This window comes from Lepidochelys olivacea (genome assembly GCF_965140295.1).
Source record: "Lepidochelys olivacea isolate rLepOli2 genome assembly, chromosome: 3".
NCBI lineage: Eukaryota > Metazoa > Chordata > Testudines > Cheloniidae > Lepidochelys > Lepidochelys olivacea.
In genome coordinates, this window is record NC_140413.1 from 166,704,063 (window position 1) to 166,719,993 (window position 15,931).

A 15,931-nucleotide genomic window follows, 5' to 3' on the forward strand; every position below is an offset into this window, starting at 1 on the left:
TCTTTTCTCTGTTATGCTAGCAGCAGGAAAGATTAGTGATGGCCGCTGTATGCCCCCAGAGATTATCCTTACATTGGGGTGATCCTTCCAGGCCCTGTTAAACTAGATATACAGCAAGATTATGCCCATGGTGAAGTACAAAGCAGCTGGAGTTTTTAGCTGTAATTGTGTCATCCCCAGTACACCTAGATGCCATGAATTTGTGGTCTCTTCATAGGGCAGGGAAAAGAACCTCACACATTTCCCACTGAATACATTAGAAATCTTGCAACATTCCTGTGGAGAGCTGTTTCACTTAGTGGCTGTCAGCGTGCTGTAAGATACAGTTGTCCGTGAGCAACTTCACCTTTTCAGTACATTCCCCGGGATGTCCTTTCCTATTGTGTCCGTTCTAGCAGCTCTGTACAACTCTTAAAGGCTTCAGGGGATTCACAACAGCTATAGTGCTTGCCACCTACTTGGATTCCTAATGACACTGGGTTCATCCTAGGTCTGCTTTTTCCACGACTTGCAAGGCCCAAGAATGCCAGAATTCAGTTCTTCCCTGCTAATACCATTCATCAGTCTCTGCTTTGGAGAATTATATACCAAGTCTTGTGCTGGTGCAAATAATATCTGCTTGGTGTCAACACTGGTGTCTCTTGTACTGTATATGCTTAATAAGCAGCACAATTATCCCTATACCTATTGTACAATATTTCCGTCTTGATCTCAGGAGTGTAGCAAAATCACTATGTCCTTTGTGATATGCAGATGGAAATAATCTCAAGAAGGCTGCATTTTGAGCTTTTCCCAGTAAGGATTTATTTGAGAGATGCAGACAGTAGAAAGAAAGGTACAATGAGGGGGCGTATGGGAACATGTTTCTGGCCCTACTGACCTGCTTTGTACTTCTCCTGTGGCCTACAGAAGCTCCAAATAAAGGTACTGGAGGATTCCTCTGGTATAAAGGGGATTACTGGTGGGGTAGAGTAGTCATAACAGCTCTATACAGTCTCAATCTTTGCCCCCAGGCAATGCTCAAATTATGGGGAAATGTGTGTGGGGGGAGAGCGCTGCATGTCAATTTGCAGTTAATTTAAACAATAGTGAGAATGGGACCAGAAGACAGAGGTAGCCCTTAAAAGTAGAAAGGGGGATCAGCCCCTCCCCCCAACCCACTGTACTTAGAAGCACTACCCCCTGGGCAGGGCTTGTGTACATATTCAGGAGGTAAGGTGAGTTTGTACTCAGGTGGCTAGCTAGCCCGAGCTGCTGCCCATGCTGTTGCAGCCATGCTGCTATTTTTAGCACACTTGCGCAATTAGAGCTAGCACGTGTCTGTCTACGCATGCTGGGAAGCCCCATCTCAGCTACTGAGTAGTAACATCCTGAGACATGCTCTCAGTTGCAACTGGGACCTGACTGGAAGTCCCAGATTCAGGTTGCTACAAAGGGAAGTTAAAGCCTTCCCCTTGACCTGAGCAAAGTGCAGAAAGGCCAATTCCACGTTGGCTCATGCCTTTTCACAATTACCCTGCAAAAAATCCAGCCCATTTTTAACAATAGGTGTAAGATGCTCTTCTGCAGAAAATCTTTAAAAATGACGATTCATAGAATTGAGTCTGAGTTGCAAATTTCAGATCTATAAGCAGATCCAAACCCAAACTTCTCCAGATGCCAGAGTTGCTCAGATTCAGTGTTTTGTTCTAGCCCATTACCAAGCTCTAGATCAGGAGCTAGACTTCCCCTAAGAATGGAAGAGGGTGTGGTTTTCCCAAGTCAGGCCCATCTCTTAGTAAAGAAGTAAAATACACCATGTAGACCTACAAATACAATGTAGGACAAATTAATATGGAACAGGGTCTGTTTCTCCCAAAGATTTTCTATCTAATATTAGAGGTGACATGATGAGTGAGGTAAGAAACAGTAGGGATGAGGAAGGATGAGAGTAATATTAATATCACATGGTTCCCATCTCAGTGGTGATACCTATGGACCTATAGTAATAATAATATAACAATCGCAATAAAAGGACTAAGTCAGGAAATCTGTGTTCCAGTCCTGGCTCTTCTACAAACCTGCTATGTGACCCAGGACCAAGTCATTTAGCCTCCTTGTGTCTCAGTTTTCCCATTTATAAAATGGGGATAATAATGTCTTCCGGCGTGTAATGTGATTTGAAATCCTTAGACTGATGTCATTTTAAAAGTGCAAAATATTACACATTAAATCATTCTGCAGCTTGGGTTGTGCTTCAGTCTCTGAGGACTGAATTTAGCTTGTAGTAATTTAATTTTCCCCTCATACTTGGCTCCCACAGTAGTGTAAATCAGGAATAATTCCACTGAACTAATTCCAGTGTAAAACTAGTGTAAGTGATCACTTCAATTGAGCTATTCCTAATTCACACAGCTGTCAATAGCAGAATCAGACCAACAGTGTGCTGCAGTTATCTAGGCACAATGGGGTGGAAACCTCTTCAGTGCTGCACCAGACACCATTTCCCTTTTGCTGACAGATCTCAGTTCTATCAATAAGACACCATTATTCTCAATTATCTTTAAATTTATTTTCCCTTTGCTAATAGGGCTGTGAATAGTGACCATTTGTGCTTTAGTTAGTGATTGGATAGTTTCCCAGGTCACATGCTTCTGTTTTTGTGCACTGATTCGATGACATATGTAGCTAACCAAAGCAAGTGAATGTATAAATCAAAATTCATGTTGGGTGAATATTCAAGTGTTCAAGCTTAAATTTGGCTGTGAATAAGAATTCTTGTGATTTTAGCTCCCACTCACAAATGCATGTGGAAAGCAACCCTAAAAAGGTCACGACCATGCTCAGCTGAATTCAAAGAAATATTATTGGATCACTTTTCCCTCTATTTATTCAGTTCTGGTCACAGTCTTTAAGATACCTGGATTCTGTGTGAATGCTAATTTTAAATACAATCATATTTGCTTGCGAGAAGAAAATGTTTTTTAATGGTTTAAGTTATGGGAGCCTGTTTTCGCCAGGCTCCTGTTGCTGCATCAGGTTGAACCAAAGGTTGGTAGTAACTAAATCAAGTTCCCTAAGAATAGCAGCAGGAGACTGGGAACTTGCAGTGAATGTGAGCATTTTGGCTACAGAAATGTTGCCTGGCTGTAACAGGACCTGGGTGTGTCATTACTTAGGGCCAGATTCTGACTGACTCTTATGTCATTGCAAACTATGGGGAGAATGCAAGGAGCCGTCACCACCTCTTTGCTTGGCTTGTGTAAGCACCAGCAGAATTGTAGCGTCTGTGTTCAGGGTGGTGCTGTGGCTGTTCCCTCCTACTCCTCTATGGCTACAGGGTGCTCCAAAGCGGCAGGAAGAATGTGGCACCTGGCTCCATACCTGCTACACAGCAGCCAGCCGAGCTGGCTGGCTACTTGAGGAGAAGTCACCCGCACCTTGCAAAGGGGTGTCATAATGGATGTGCAACCTCTGAGCATCCAGGAGAAACCTCTTGGTGTTCCTTCTAGGGCAAGGGAGCTCCCCACGATCCCTTACTCTGAGCTGTGCCTTATGATCTTGCCCGTAGTTATCCAAAGAAATGTAGTATCTGTCCTGCACTAATGTTATATGAAAGCATCCTCACCTCACACCCTCAAAAACACACCATCCAAGTCCTAATCTGTGGGATACACTGTGGGCTCAAATGTCTCATTTTCCTTGAAAAAACAAAAGCTAATTTTTACATAAATAATAATAATAAATAATTAACACATATTTAATACTTAATAATAATGTTATGAGTGACTTGGGTTAAATCTCATTGAAATTGGGGTGTGTGTAGAAGTGGCCCTTCATTACTGATAAATGTAAATAAAATTAAGCTCCTTTATAGAACCAAGTAGCTGAAACAATAGCAGCCTCCATGCAGATACAGTCACCGACCAAAACAGAGGTACATGCAAGGAACATGTTAGCAGAGGGGGTTTGCTGGGTAGTGTTTGATCGCTGTCCCCGTGAGAGAAGCAGGAAACACGGCAGAGAAGCTGAGGCATGCAGCAGAAAGCCAGGGACACTGTCAGAACAAGGACCGGGAACATGACCCTGAGAAAAGGCTCGAGAGACATTTTGGGCTCAGTGCTGGCTGCAAAAAAGCTTGGAACTGTGAGCAAAGAAACTGTCTCCTGCTGTTTGATTGCTGCTATGTCCGGGGAAACTGGGCTCTGTACATTCTTTGTAAATAAATATCAAAGAAAAACCCAATGCCATCCAAGTTTCTCTTCCTCACTGAAACAATCAGCTAGACTCCAAATTCTTGCTCGCCATTCAGGTTGAGAAGGGGGTAATAATAATAATATATGCTGTACTAATATAACACCTTTCAACCAAGGATCTAAATGTGCTCCAGAAGCATTAAGGACCAGAACTTTTGCTGGCGTAAATTGGCCCAATTCCACTGAAGCTGGATCCATTTACAAAAGTGGAGGATATGCCCATCATTATTTAAGCTCTATGACACCTGTGTAATATAGCTATACTGCAGTGCCCTCCCCATTTTACAGATGAGAAAACTGAGGTATAGGATGGCTAAGTGACTTGTCTAAGATCACACATCAGTCAGTGGCAGAGTCCTGGCTCCCCCTCTCTTGCTCTATCATTGTTAATGTTTATTATCTGCCTGTGATATCACCCAAAATGTGCTAGGTGTTCCTCAAACACAGAGGAAGGCACAGTTCCTGCCCTGCAGTGTGTAAATCTACAAAGATGGAAAAAAACCAAAGGGTGCTGGAAAGGAATACAACATACAAGCAAAGGGCCAGATTCTGCTACTCATAGGTTGAATAGTACCTTTCTCATTTTGCTAGATCCGGCCACCCTTGGTCATGGCAAGTAGCACCTTACTCGAGGAGTAGTCCCCATTGTGAACAAGGGTGGCAGAATCTGACCCACTGATATCAGTGAGATTATTCCTGGAGAAAGCTGCTACACCATGTGAACAAGGGGAGCAGAATCTGGTTCCAAGTGACCAACATGAGATAAGGCACGTCTTGTTAGTTACACATTTGTTAATGGTCACCCCCTTCACCATTCAACCCCCCCGAGCAAACCCAAGCCTCATTTCCTGGGTTTTATACACTATCCCTGCAACCTCTGACCCCTTTTTGTCAGCATAGGGCAACCAAAAGATAAATACATGAAGTAAATCAGTAGTTGACTTAGTCAGCTGTTTCCTAATAGATGTCACAGAAGAAACCTGTCTTCAAGAGGGTTTAGAATGAGGAGAGAGGAGTGACTTTACAGAGCAGCTCAGGAAGGGTGTTGTCTGCCCAGAGGGTGGCATGGTAGAAAGTGTGAAGACAGATGCAGGAGAAATAGAGAAATGGAGCATCTGGACTCTTCTCTCTGGTGAAACAGAGGAGATGGGTGAAGGTGATAGGAATCAACAAGGGCAAATAAGAAGAAAGGGACGAATTATGCAGGGCCTTGAATATGAGGACAAGAAATTTGTATTTCATGACTTAGAGAAGAAGGGTGCCAGGTAGCTATATTACAACATGGTGATTTTACTGGAAGTAATAAGCAAACAGGTTTGTGGTGAAAATGGTGAGTTTTCACCTTTGGGAAGAGGTATAAAAAGTATCATTTTTGCTCATGGCAAAATCTTCCTGTTTTCAGAGAGAAAATTGATCGCATGAAATGGTGATGTTTTTACTCTCTTGTAATTACTGAATTTTGAAAAATTTAGCATTTGATCCTGTGAAGCACTAAGTGCCCCCTGCAAATTATGTGCATGTGTGTGCAGGTGCACATGTGTGAAAGAGATAGAGAGAGAGGGAGCAACGTTACCATTTTCACTACAAACATTGGTGCAGCAAAAAACCCCAACTCTTCCTTTAACAAATTCAGAGAGCCTCATAAAAACCTACATATCAGTTTTTGCATGCAAATATTAACCAAGTAAAAATGGATACTTTTCCACAGCTCATAGTTCTGGGCCTCTCCTGTGGAGAAACTGCCATCTGAACATGCATGTTGGTTTGGCATCTGGACAAAAAGCTCCCTGACGAATAAGTATGAAACCACCAAACTTGTTTCACTTGTGATCCCATTTTCATAAAGCTGGTGAAAGCCTGCTGAACTGACCCTTCCATACAAGCTCTGTTCTTTTCAAAATGCCATTTGGAAAGACCCCCCTCTGCCCCAGTTTTATCACTTTTGCAAGAGGCAGCCATCCATCAGCAACAAACCACAATGCTGGTCTTGGCTGGCTGAATGCAGTCAGCAGCTGCTCTGTTCCAAGTTCTGGGCAAGCCACAGTTATCCAGATTCCCACTTGTCCTATGTCTTCTGCCTCTGTTGCAATGCAGCATCTTAAACTAGAAGGACCGCTAATTGACCAGTCTGGATAGGTTGCCAGTACTATTGTACAGTCGGTTCCCTGTCCCCAATAGCCCACTACTCTTCAGCCCCTCCTGATCCAAGGCTCATGACATATTCCAAGTCCTCCTTGCATTCAAGATTCGAGTTCGGCGTGTGCTATGCTGTGCTTTTCCAGCAGGCTGCCTTTTGTGATTATTTTTCAACCAAAGGGAATGTTCAGGATGGTCTGGTCTTTCTTCAGTTATTGCAGATAACTAAAATGTAAGACAAGAAAGCTAAAGTCAGATTTTAATAATGCCAAACATCAGACAAAATCTTTCTCTTCTCCAACAATTGGGCTGAAAGACTTACAAGCCTGAAAATAAAAAATGCAATTCCCAGTTTTAAAAAATGAAGCAGTATTATCCTACAGGCTAAGATAAGAACGTGATTTAAGTTTGCTTTAGCTCATTTCTTCACTGTGTTGCGCTGACACGATTGTTCAAAGAAATTGTGCTTTTGGAAGGAACAGGTTAAAGTTTGCTACTGATATTCATCAGGAGATGGATATTTAATCTTTAATCTCTTGTTCTAGGCCCCTACTTTGGATCAACTAATTATCCCGAATAAACGATGTGTCATTCCCATTATTTATGTTTCACTGCAGCCAAAGTATCTGGACCTCGTTTTGGTAAGCACCATTCATTTCGACCCATTCAGTATTAATCTCCCTGCTAACATCTTTCCTGTCCTATGTGCTGTCCCCTATTTGCTTTTATGTTTTCCGCAGTGTTTATAAAAGGATAATCTTTTACAAAGCAGACAGAATTTTTGTGTATAAACTGCTCTGTTTGAATGCCTCATTGATATACCATCTAAACTGAAGTGTTCAGCAAGATTAGTGCATCCACTGAACTGGGTAAAAATATGGGAACTGCTCCTTTCTTTATAGCGAAAAAGGGTGGCTAATGATGCCATCTTCTTTTAAATAGGATACTTTTAGCAGATGGACTGAGAATATGAATACATGCAACAAATAAAAAGTAATCAGCAAAGGAGGTAGCTTATTGTGGTGAATAAAAGCAAAAGAGGGAACAAAATACATAGATAATGTAAAGACTAGGAGCCAGAATCCATCTCAGTGAAGCTGATGTATATCACTGCAGAATAACTCAATTGAAATTAAAGAAGTTACTAATTTTTTACCTATTTGTAAGTGAGATCAGAATCTGTCCTTTATATCCTAAACATAGATGACTTCAGCTAGGCCGGAGGTATGTAAGGCTCTGAAATACAAACAATACGTTTTTTTAAAGGGACAGAATTCTAGCTTTTGAAATGTACGTCCGCTGATGTCAGGTGGCATTGACAGGCCGTCTGTGATGCAGACACTTTCTGTTTAAAGAATACAATAGGCAAGTGAATTTTTGCCCTTATTCCAACATTTAGTCGGGAAAAATCCAAAACAGACATGTGGTAGTACCATTTGAATGGCATAGATCCTTAAATACATTTGTCACTTTGTGTACTTGCCAGATATGTTTTGAAAATCTAAACCATCAAAACACTCCACATTTTATCCATCACAACTCTGTCAACATGTAGCACTGTTTAGTATTTTATTTTTGTTAAATTATACTATTGTTGTCCATCTATTATGACATAAACTAGGATTTGTGCCCTTGCATTTAAATGAAAAGAATACTGTAAGAAAAAACTGAAAAATGTTCAGAAAGTGTTTCAATTCATTTCCACCGGTAAGTGATCTAGGGCACCTGGAAAAGAGTATGAGAAATGCAGTGAATGCAAGTGGTGGACTGGGCACCTGTCGACATCAGCTTCAGATGAGGCTCACTCAGATATTTCCAAGATACTAGACATTGAGCCTAGTTTTATGGAATCCCTGACAGCTGTGGGTGGTTTAGAGAGGACAATTACCTTTTGTCATTTTTAGTTCACTTCTCCCATTTGAAGGTCCCATCTCTAACTGACTTGTACTGCTAGCAAGGAAAGACTGAACACTGCTATTGCTGGATTCTGTCAACACCGCTACTAGATTAGTCAGAGCGGTATGATGCCTGGGGAGAGAGGTACCAAACATATTCCCAGTCTCTGATCCCCCTATGGCAGCTTATTGAGTTGTCATTGCACCTTGGAGGTAGCCCATGACATATGATAGATAAGTGATCCTGGGAAACTCATTGGCTCAGAAGGCTTTATTGGGATAAAGTGTCTATCACCCTTTAAGTCATTGGCTATGATTCAGCCTACATTGCCTGAGAGAAAAAGTTGTCACACCCTAACTGCTGTTCAGTGGCCTCTGGGTAATATTTTTGGTGCTCTCTGTGCAGAGGATAAGCTCCATGGCCCCTGGAAGGTTTGGGCTGCTGGGGAAGGATTGGCCTTAAAGAAATTGTTGTGGAAATGTTTATTTTTATTTGATTATAAAAATATAAAAAGATGCTGATCCTGCGTTTTGGTTTCCCTTCCACAATTAATGCCCACAATAAGCTCCAAATGTATTGGTTAGCCCACCAACAAATGAATAAATATACAGCAGACAAAATGTAGCAATAAACCCCCTTTACAGCACGCACGGGAACTAACCCACTCCCGAAATAGCCAGGAAAATAGGTGTCCCTTGCAGCATGTGGAGGGTTTTTTGCAGTGAGGAAAGAGTAAATTGCAATGTGGATGGTGTCCTACCAGTATCTCTCTCATATTCACATGAAGAGTTTGAGCACTTTCATGGGGGGAGGGATGGCTCAGTGGTTTGAGCATTGGCCTGCTAAACCCAGGGTTGTGAGTTCAATCGTTGAGGGGGCCATTTAGGGATCAGGGGCAAAAATTGGGGATTGGTCCTGCTTTGAGCAGGGGGTTGGACTAGATGACCTCCTGAGGTCCCTTCCAACCCTGATATTCTATGATTCTATGAACCTCAGCAGTGACAATATGGCCCAGGTGTCCTTAGTGATTATGGGCTAGATCCTGATTTGGTCTACATTTGAACTATACCCTCCTACACATCTGTGTAAGCTACTTAGATCTTGGGCCCTGGTGTAGTGCCAGCATCCTCTTACTCCCACCTTGAGGCAGGTAAGTGAAAAATGGGTGGGGAATGGGTGGAGGATAGTGATCAATTGTTCTTCATGTCCACCAAGGGTAGGACAAGAAGTAATCAGCTTAATTTGCATTAAGGGAGATTTAAGTTGGATATTATAGAACTTTCTAGCTATGAGGAGAGTTAAACACTGGAACAGGTTACCCAGGGAAGTTGTGAAATCCTTGTTATTGGAGATTTTAAAGAACATACTAGACAGACAGCTATCAGGGATGTCTAGGTATACTTAATCCCTACTTAGTGCAGGGGGATGGCCTGGATGACCTCTTGAGGTCACAGGAACATAAGAATGAATGGCCATACTGGGTCAGACCAATTGTCCACCTAGCCCAGTACCCTGTCTCTGACAGTGGCCAGTGCAGATGGAATGAACAGAACAGGGCAATTATCGAGTGATCCATCCCCTGTTGTCCAGTACCAGCATCTGGCAGTCAAAGGTTTAGGGAAACACAGAGCATGGGGTTGCATCCCTGACTATGTTGGCTAACAGCCATTGATGGACCTATCCTCCATAAACTTATCTAATTCTTTTTTTAAACCCCCTGTCAATGAGTTCCACAGGTTGACTAAAGAAGTAGTTCCTTATGTTTGCTTTAAACCTGCTGCCTTTTAATTTCATTGGGAGACTCCTGGTTCTTGTGCTATGTGAAGGAGTAAATAATACTTCCTTATTCGCATTCTCTACACCATTCAGGATTTTATAGACCTTTATCTTATCTGCTCTTAGTCATCTCCTTTCTCAAATGAACAGTCCCAGGCTTTTTAATCTCTCCTCAGATGGAAGCGGTTCCATAACCCCAATCATTTTTGTTTCATCCCTGTACTTTTTCCAGTTCTAATATATCTTTTTTTGAAATAGGGCAATCAGCACTGAATGCACTGTTCAAGGTGTAGGTGTATCATGGATTTATATAGTTGTTAGAGCTGTCAAATGATTAAAAAAATAATCGCAGTTAATCACGAGATTAAGAAGTGGTTGTGATTAATCACGGTTTTAATTGCACTGTTAAACAATAGAATACCAATGTAAAATTTTGATAAATATTTGTGGGTTGTTTTTTTTTTTTACATTTTCAAATATATGGATTTCAATTACAATACAGAATACAAAGGGTACACTGTTCACTTTATGTTATTCTTTTTATTACAAATATTTGCAGTGTAAAAAAGATTAAAAATTGACAGGTCGAAGCATGAAGGGACATACAAATGTTTAGCATATCTGCCATGTAAATACCTTGCAATGCCGGCTACAACAGTGCCATGCAAACGCCTGTTCTCACTTTCAGTGGACATTGTCAATAAGAAGCAGGTGGCATTATCTCCAGTAAATGTAAACAAACTTGTTTGTCTTAGCGATTGGCTGAACAAGAAGTAGGACTGAGTGGACTTATAGGCTCTAATGTTTTACATTGTTTTGTTTTTGAGTGCAGTTATGTAACAAAAAAAATCTACATTTGTAAGTTACACTTTCACAATAAAGAGATTGCACTACAGTACTTGTATGAAGTGAAATGAAAAATATTATTTCTTTTGTTTATCATGTTTACAGTGCAAATATTTGTAATCAGAAATAATATAAAGTGAGCACTGTATACTTTGTATTCTGTGCTGTAATAGAAATCAATATATTTGAAAATGTAGAAAAACAGCCAAAAATATTTAATAAATTTCAATTGGTATTCTATTGTTTAACAGCACAATTAAAACTGAGATTAATCACAACTATTTTTTGATCTATTTAATTTGTTTTGCATTAATCGCTTGAGTGAACTGCAAATAATTGACAGCCCTAATAGTGGCTTTATGATATTTTCTCTCTTATTATGTATCTTTTTCCTAATGGCTCCTAGCATTCTGTTAGCTTTTTTGCACATGGAGCAGATGTTTTCAGAGAACTATCCACAGTGACTCCAAGATCACTTTCTTGAGTGGTAACAGCTAATTTAGACCCCATCATTTTGTATGTATAGTTGGGGTTATGTTTTCCAATGTGCATTACACTGCATTTATCAGCATTGAATTTCATCTGCCATTTTGTTGTCCAGTCACCCAGTTTTGTGAGATCCCTTTGTAACTCTTCATAGTCAGCTTTGGACTTAACTATCTTAAGTAATTTTGTATCGTCTGCAAACTTTGCCACCTCACTGTTTACCCCTTTTTCCAGATCATTTATGAATATGTTGAACAGCACTGGTCCCTGTACAGATCTTTGGGTGAACCCATTATTTACCTCTCTCCACTGTGAAAACTGATCATTTATTCCTACTCTTTGTTTCCTATCTTTTAACCAGTTATTGATCCATGAGAGGACCTTGACTCTTATCCCATGATTCTTTACTTTGCTTAAGAGCCTTTGATGAAGGACCTTGTCAAAGGTTTTCTGAAAGTCCAAGTACACTATATCCACTGAATCACCTTTGTCCACATGCTTGTTGACGCCCTCAAAGAATTCTAATAAATTGATGCGGCATGATTTCTCTTTACATAAGTCATGTTGACCCCCAACATATCAAGCTGTGTCTGATAATTCTGTTCCTTACTATAGTTTCAATGATTTAGCATCCAATCTATCCAAATCTTTCCTGAAATGTGGCACCCAGAACTGGTCATGATACTCTAGCTGAGGCCTTATCAGCGCAGAGTAGAGTACAAGAAATACTTCTCGTGTCTTGCTTACAACGCTCCTGCTGTTATATCCCAGAATGATGTCTGCTTTTTTAAAAACAGTGTTACACTGTTGACTCATATTTAGCTTATGACCCACTGTAATCCCCAGATACCTTTCTGCAGTACTCCTTTCTAAGGCAGTCATTTCCCATTTTGTATGTGTGCAATTAATTGTTCCTTCCTAAGTGCAGTATATTGCATTTGTCTTTCTTGAATTTCATCCTATTTACTTCAGATCATTTCTCCAGTTTGTCCAGATCATTTTGAATTGTAATCCTATCATTCAAATCACTTGCAACTCCTCCTAGGTTGGTATTGTTCACAAATTTTATAAGTGTACTCTCTTATCTAAATCATTTATGAAGATATTGAATAGAACCGGACCCAGGACCGAACCCTGTGGGACCCCACTTGATATGCCCTTCCTGCTTGACTGTGAACCACTGATAACTACTCTATAGTCTTCCCCTTCTGGAGTATCGAAGTCTTTCTGTACCTATAGTCTCAGGCAGTCTTCTCATGCACTGCACTTAAGGTGCCACTTCCCCAGTGGATGGTAGGGGAATCCAGGCCCACTCACTAATCCAGGTTCCAGTCCAGGGACCCTATACCTGGCAACTATGTCTGCTTTCCCTCAGACTCTTTTGCTTCTTTCCTCCTCCTTCCTACAGCTTCTGGTTCCTGCCCCTCCCCCGCTGCATGCCAGGTGTACCACCTCAAACTCTCTCCTTCCAGGGAGTAACTACAGACTAATAAACCTGGTCTCCTCAAAGAAAACCTCCTGACTCTTAGGGAGTGACTACAGCCCACTTCTCTGCAGCCACTTTCTACATCCTGGTTTTATAAACCAAGCCCAGCTCCTCCCCAAGCTGGACTTCATCAGCAAATGATGCCCTAGCATTCCCTGGTTTTCCTAAAGGTGCAGCCTATAGCTTAATTGGACTAATTTACCCCGTCAGGCCTTGTATAGGGTGGATACCTCATCACAATCCCCTTTAATAAATCCTTCCCAGAGGGATGTCTCTATCCAAAGCATGTGCTCCTCTGTACCTGTTGGCTTTCCCCTAGCCCTTAGTATAAACACTTCTTTATGACCTTTTAATGTTACATGCCAGCAATCTGGATTTGTTTTGGTTTAGGTGGTTTAGGCTCCTCCATTCCCCAAAAGGTTCCCTAATTCCTAATAAATCCAAATCTCTCCTCTGAACACCATCATCTCATCCCTGCAGTTCTGCCTGTCTAACTGGCCCTGCGCATGGAACTGGAAGCATTTCAGAGAATGCTACCATGGAGGTCCTGGATTTTAATCTCTTACCTAGCAGCCTAAATTTGGCCTCCAGGACCTCTCTCCTGTCTTTTTCTGTGTCTTTGGTACCTATGTCTACCACAACCACTGCACATAAGTTTGTCTAGATGTATGAGCAGCACATAATGGAGGCTGGGGGAGCTTAGCCCTCCCAAAACCTCGCACCGGTGGGGCTGGCAGTGGCAGATTACCAAACGAGCCCATGGGGCCCATGCCTAGGGGACCTGGCTAATTTGGGGCCCCCAGAAAAATCTCCCTCCATCACAGCCCCAGGGCTGGAGGAGCCCTCACTCTCTGTTGCAGTGGCACTGAGATTTTCTGGTCTTGGGGCCACAGTGGGGGGAGGAGGGGAAATGAGTAAGTGGGGAGAAGAGGCGTTGTGGGGGTGGAATAGGGGCATGGCCGCAGGGAAGGGTGGAATGGAGTGGGGCCATGGGAGGGGCCACAAGTGGAAGGGACGGAACAGGGGAGGGGCTCCAGGCTTAGTTCTTGGGTCAGGGCTGGGGCCAAGCTTTCAGCCCCCTCCATGGCCCCGACCAATCCCTGCCCCGGCTGGGGGCATGGTGAGCTGAGAGTGGGAAGCAGGGCCTCAGCCAGAAGAGGCAGGACAGGGGGATAGCCTCCCCAAAGGAAAGCCTCACCTGCTGCCCATGTCTAGATGTCTGAAGAGGCCCGCAACCTTCACATGTGGCAGGCAATTCACCATGCAGTTCTCATGGTCATAATCTGAACTATCTATATTTCTAATAATCAAATCCCCTATTACCATTACTTGTCTCTTCCTAATAACAGGGATACCCTCAGTCAGAAAGGTATCCTCAGTGCGAGAGGCTACTGCAACATCATCTGCAATGAGGGTCCCAACTATGGGATCGTTTCCCTCCGCTCCAGCTTGATGTTCTCCTTCCCTGAGACTTTTAATCTCCTCGACAGCACAGAGGCTGTCAGACTGTGGGTAGGACTGCTCTACTGTGTCCCTGAAAATCTCCTGTATGTACCTCTCTGTCTCCCTTAGCTCCTTCAGGGTTCAACCACTCCCGTCTCAAGAGCCCATGCTAGTCTCTGAGGGCCATGAGCTGCTTGCACTGAATGTGCATATATGCCACCTGCCCACAAGGCAGGTAATCATATATGCTACATTCGGTGTAATAAACTGGATAGTCCCCACACTGCTGCTGGACTTCCACCTGCGTTCCTTTTACTCCTGCAGGGTTTTCATTTGTTTGTTTGTTCATTGCGTAGGGAATTTTTTGGGTGTGTGTGTGTGTGTGGATTATTGGCCTAAGTTTCGAGAATATTTGCATCAGGTCCTCTTGCTCCCTCCCTAAATTCCCTCGCAAAAATCCTCTGTTTGCTGTTCCTGTTCACTAGCTCCTCTGGTCGCTTACAAACTGTCTTTTTAAACCCCTGTTCTCCCTGAGTTAGCCACACCAGCTTGTCAAGGGATCCTAAAGGTCCATTCCAGCCCTATATTGCTACAATTTCTATGATTATTTCCCACTCCCAATGCACCACAGGGGGTGTCGCAAGTGTGTGGAGTTGGTGTCATTGCTGTGTAAAAGGATATTGGATGTGGTTGCAGCAAACAAAGGACATCCTGAATTTTGGAAGATGGGGTTCTGGATTGCAGAGGCCAGAGCAGGATTTGGCTGGCTGCAGCTTAGAGCAGCCTCTCACTGCTTTATATATGAGTTGAAACAAAAATAATGGTGTTAAATACAAGCTCTCCATGCCATAATAAGAACAACCCAGCGACTTGCTGCTGACTTAGAATGGGTATTGTGCTGCTGTTGTGACTCCCGTGTCTGCTCCTGGGTTGGGGCAGTTCATGAGTGACGTTTTCCTCAGGCCTATATCTTACTGCCCTAAAAAACATAGTGTGTATGGTGGGGGTGGTGAGGGGGAATCAACAACAGAAGATGTAATATGTCATCAGAACTCTCTCTGGGTAGAAAGTTTTTCAAAGCTCTCCAGGAGGTGATAGTGCATCTTCAGAGCACATGACACCTCAGTCCCATCTCCTTCAAACATGGGTGGCATGGAAGCAGTCGGCGATATTAATTTTTTACAATGTGTTGTAGACACTTCAGCAATGTATCTTCTGGTGTAAAGGTGTGGAGGATCTAGGTGCTGAAGTGATTAATCTCACCCCTCAACAAAAGGGATTTCCCACATTTACATTGCTCAGAAATAGCCCTTGGGAAATTTATGTGAGCTCTTAGCAAACTAAGCAGCCATCAAATGTTAATCAAAAACATGCACTTGATAACTGTAATATATATTTAAAGAACCAGAAAACATTAACATTCCAGTGGGGCTAGTCAGAGACCTATAAAAATCAAATGTTAAAGAGACACTGTCAAGGTTGAGAGGTTCAAAACTTAACCTACCCTAAAATTAACTTTTTATCTTTAAATTTCCTTTTGATACAAAAAAATCTGCGAGGACTCCAAAATAAGTGGTGCAATATGACTGAGATCTCTAATGCCTGCCTGGGTGACCCCAAGATAATG

General features: G+C 42.3%; 1 long non-coding RNA gene across 1 annotated transcript in view; it reads left to right on the plus strand.

Moving 5' to 3' along the window:
• The window catches only part of LOC311517414, a 234,118-nt gene that overhangs the window by 213,026 nt on the left and 5,161 nt on the right, over nt 1-15,931 (plus strand). Inside the window, exon 5 of the long non-coding RNA XR_014710685.1 lies at nt 6,917-7,012. This is a non-coding gene — a long non-coding RNA (uncharacterized lncRNA). The remainder of the gene's footprint in view (nt 1-6,916; nt 7,013-15,931) is intronic.